The following is a 4,817-nucleotide window of genomic DNA, read 5'->3' on the forward strand; positions in this document are numbered from 1 at the left end:
TCTTACCCACTACAAAAAAATGCCATATAGTGGCATGCAAAAAGTGCCAAAGAAAAACAAGAAAGTGCCACTAAACAACCTTGTAAGAATGAGCGGCACACAAAAAAAGTGCCACAAGAAACACTAACGCTAAAGCCTTTTAGTGGCACTTTTTCAGTGTGTCGCACAAAGTTTTTAGGCTTTTAGTGGCACTTTTTTTATCTGCCAGTACAAACTTTTGAGCTTTTAGTGGTACATATTTTTTGCCACAAAATCACATCAAATTAAATACTATTGACGTTTATCATATTGATTTTAATTAATTACAATTATCATTTATTTACATTAAAAAATAAAAACAAAATTGTAAAATGTAGAAATAATAAAATAATCACTTCAATTAAAAATTCAATCAATCTTCCAAAGATTCCAAATGTCTAATAAGTGTCGATCTAAGTCTAATAATCAAACATATAACCCAACGTAAACTAACAAGTATATGAATAAAAACTTAAAACTTCATTGTGTTCATGAATCTCTTTCATAATCTTCATGCGAGTTAAATAATCATCGTGTTAACATTTTCTTAGTAGTTATACTTCCACTTCATATGTCCCAGCACTTACTACTTATTGTCGCTACATTAGCCAACTGACTATACTCAACCTGAAATTTCACAATTCATGTTAAATTGATTAGATCTGATAACCATAGCTATCAAAGATGTAAGAGCAATTAATAAAAGGTAAACTTACTTCTTTTCACATCACTTTAAGCTCTTCAGCCAAAAGATTGGGTAGTTTTTTCAATACCCCTGGTTGTCAGAATTACCATCACCTAACAAGAGAGTTCATGGTGAGAATGCTTACCCTTCAGTTTATAATGAGTCGAATTGAGTTATCTTCTGTCTTAGACAGGTCCAATTGATGAACTAAAACATTGCTAAAAATATAGTAAATGGGTCAATAGGGTTAAAAGATGCCCAAAGTATATTCTTTAAGTATGCAATCTCTATTTTTTGTACAGATGTAGTTTTTTAATCAATTAAAACCCGCTAACTAGAAGTTACACCTCTAGAACACACGCATACCTATAAACATGGTAAGCTCTTAATATCTTGTTCGGTAAAAAAGCCACCTAGAGAAAATGCATAATTGAATTAAAGTTAAACTTGGTGAAGAAGATGATTAGCATATAAACCAAAGTTGGGTTTTGACGATTTGATCCATTTAATATAAAACGTCCCAAACCATTTATTAGTGATTAATATTATTTTTATAATCATACTTGACAAACTACCAATAAAAAGTAAGGAAAAAAATGTTTCCAGCCAACCTATCCCATATAAAAAACTACACCATGTTAGGTATTACAAACCTTATGGTAATGTGATTACAAGGTTCATTAAATTCAAGAATTTCATTAAGGAAAAGCTGACTACATCCATTCTATTTCACTTTGTTGTATTCACATATTTGTATTAGACATAAACATAATGAAATTCTAAATAAACATGATAGCAGAGTTCTTAGATGCTTTTGATTAATTTAGTACCAAATACATGAGGTTCTTATTCTCTTCCTCTAGAACTTGTTCCCAAATCATTAAAAACGCTCACAAATGCATCATACTCCCAATCCAGTAGCAATTTTACAAATATTAAATAATTTAGTAGCACTTTTATGGATTATAATTGGAACTTCACATGCTCTATTGTAAACTGTAATAGGATGAAGCCAAGAGAGTGGAAACTTACATGCTTTCTCATGATTTTGGGGATTTCATCATGTTCAGAATTGAACAGTAGGATGTAGCGAAGAGAGTGGAAACTGTATTAGATATCTCATGATTTTGTAAACTGTAATAGGAATATAGGATGAAGCGAAGAGAGTATACATGCTTTCTCAGGGTAACACGACAATTTCAACATATTCATCTTCAGAGTAAACGTCCTGCAAGAAAAGGATTAAACAATAAAACTGAGTTTTGTCACTACATATATTTGCTTAAATGAAAATATAAATTAAAAAATTACCTCATTATCTCGATTAAGGGCACCGTGACCGTCTTCACTTTCTTCATTGTCGATTAAGGGCACCATGACCGCCACAATACTATTTTTCGTTAATCAACGGTCCTAAAAACCAAGGGGCTCCTTAAGAATTAAGATATACTAAAAAAAATTTTTTATTAAAAGTGAAGAAAACAAAAGTATAGAACACTGTAATATTCAAACAACACTAGTTTTTTCATAGAATGATCAAGTATCAACAGAGATAAACCATGTGCAGGCTGCAGCACCGTGAACATGAGCCCTATACATGAGACCACCCGTAGTGGTACAAATTTTGGGCGTTTTTTCATAAAAGCACGCCCCCAAACACCGCTATGACCACCACCCTGGGCGTTGTTGAGGCAAATTTGGTCTCCAGCGTTCTTTAATCCACGCCCAACTTCCAATTCTTTGGCCAATCATATGTATTCTTGTTTTCTTGCCTAATCACATGCATTCTTCCTTTTAACATAATGCCCACATCCCCACTATACCCATTTTAGAAAAACGCCCCATAAAGCCCCCTTGCTGACTGGACCACCACATGGCGCAAAACGCCAAGGGTGGGGTGTCTTCCACTACGCATGGTCTGAGGAGATGAAGGTAAAGAAATGGCCCTTGGAAAAATGGTTTGCCTCCTATGATAATGTGAACGTAATGCCTATAATTTTTTATAGAATGGCTGGTTTAACCATCTTATAATCAATTACCCAAAAAAAAACCATCTTATAATCAAGTATCAACAGAGATAAAATCCGAGATGAAGTATAAGACGGACCGAACAAAAAACAACAAACAGAAAAGCATGAATGAAAATCATACCTAAATAGAATCACAACACCAGATTTCCGAAATTGAAGCGGGGACGTACGAATCCGAGAGGAAAATCAGCGTAGATACTTTGATGAAGGTAATCAGGGTTTGAACACATAACAAGGAAAGTATGTGAAAGAGGTGGAAGTCACCGGGTAAAAACGCGTGTTTAAATTCTCTCGCTAACAGAGAGCCACATGTCACAATTTGGGCTGAAAACATAATATAGATTGGCTGAACACCAGCCACATGTATCTTCATTTTTATTTATATATATAGAGATACAATGACTTCACATGTTTTGAAATGCTTGAGGTAATTCACATGTAAATAATATGGATACCAGAAATGCTTGAGAATAACTCACATGTAAATAATATGGATACCAATAATTCTCAGAAAATATAAGAAATTAATGTTGAAACAAGCTGGTACCTCGAATACATAGCCAATGCCCTCTGAGTGGCTACAACGGTGACCAGAAAAATCTGATGTGGATCATCCAATAGATCTGCAAAAAACTAAAGATGGAAGCCTATAAAAAACTGAAGCTAAAATGAACAGAAGGCCATTAAAAACAAATGGGTACTCACCAGAGCAAGATGAGGCTTTCTATTCCCAAATCTGGTTATTGCTCTTGAACCACCAAAGGAAACATTATTAGTTTTTTTTTTTTTTCTCTTTAGAATTGCATCGAAAGCATGGTGGGCCTAAACTAGACATCTTAACCATAATCCAAAGCAGCAATTTCTTTTAATAAATCTTTTAAACCTTCACCATCATCTCTTCGTCTCAAGAAATCACCCACCAGCATTGAAACATGAAAAAACAATTGAAACAAGAACATAAAGAAGATGAATACAGCCAAACCAAATTAAGTCAATAACCAAATGGAGAAGGCAATCGAAACAGGGCAACATAATTAAAGCTTGGCTTGGCTCGTTTACAAACCGAGCCAAGCCGGACCAAACAAATCCATATGAAGTCTTTCCCTATGGAAAATAATATGTAAGATCAAGTTTTGGCATGTAATCGTTTGACTCTTGTAACCTGTAGCTTACCCATTTAACCCTTTAAAAGAAAATATATATCAAATTCACTCATTGGTATGTAAATGGGTCAACATATACACCTCTTAACTAATGAAACAGGGCAACATAATTAAGCATGTAATCATATATTATTTTTGTTCTAGGGTTTCGTTCTCCCTTTAGCAGTGAAATAATTGATTGAAAACATATTAAAAAAGACACACAAGTATAGTATACTATCTAATTCTATTAGTTAACGAAATTATTTCTGAAACCCTAACCCTAGTTGTTTCATTCGACAGAGAATCAGCCGGATTAGCGGTGACTTCTGGTGGTGCAATTGAGCGACGAAGTAAAAGATTCATACCGAGGAGAAGATGTAGAGAGAAAAGTACCTCCGAAGTTTGACTCCTTGAGCGCCAATGCGAATGATAACCAAAATTGATGAAGGGTTGGGGGAGGGAAACCGATGTTTGTGAACGTGATTCTGGGAATTGAAAATTCATTTTGAGGGGAGATGGTTATTGTGTGGAAGAGGGAAAACTATAAAATTTGGGAGGGAAAAAATTAGAATGAAATTTAATTAGCATGTTTCAAAAGAGGGAAGGAATGTGCAAACATCTCGGACTAGGCTCGAGATCGTTAAGTTACAAAAGTTTGACCACAAGCTTGGCTTAATTTGATCTTTGTTCCTAAAGCTCAAGCTTATCTCACTGGTAATTTTTCAAGCTCGAGCTCATTTATTATTTAATATGTAATTTATATTAATTTTACTTATTATTAATATATAGTTTAGTAATTTTTTTACATAATTTTACATATAGTAATTATAATTTAAATACAAATTGATTACATTAATTAAAAATTATATATCAAACAGACTGTCGAGCTCAATAAATGAAGTATGGGCTTAACCTCGTTTACTAAACATGCTTAACTTT

At 33.7% G+C, this 4,817-nt stretch overlaps 1 long non-coding RNA gene across 4 annotated transcripts; it reads right to left on the bottom strand.

Moving 5' to 3' along the window:
- Nucleotides 1–351: 351 nt before the first annotated feature.
- LOC110872811 lies at nt 352–4,423 on the bottom strand. Of its 4 annotated transcripts, none has more exons than XR_002554709.2 (7): nt 3,439–4,423; nt 3,281–3,366; nt 2,855–3,057; nt 2,015–2,116; nt 1,736–1,931; nt 735–816; nt 352–645 (listed from the first exon to the last, which is right to left on the bottom strand). It is a non-coding gene; the product is annotated as an uncharacterized LOC110872811 (long non-coding RNA). The 4 variants fall into 4 exon arrangements; XR_004863829.1 differs by lacking the exon at nt 2,855–3,057 and adding an exon at nt 1,070–1,116 and having other exon boundaries at nt 3,439–4,422; XR_004863830.1 differs by lacking the exon at nt 2,855–3,057 and having other exon boundaries at nt 3,439–3,481; nt 4,272–4,415.
- Nucleotides 4,424–4,817: the final 394 nt, after the last annotated feature.

Source organism: Helianthus annuus, chromosome 8 (genome assembly GCF_002127325.2).
Source record: "Helianthus annuus cultivar XRQ/B chromosome 8, HanXRQr2.0-SUNRISE, whole genome shotgun sequence".
Taxonomy (NCBI): Eukaryota; Viridiplantae; Streptophyta; class Magnoliopsida; order Asterales; family Asteraceae; genus Helianthus; species Helianthus annuus.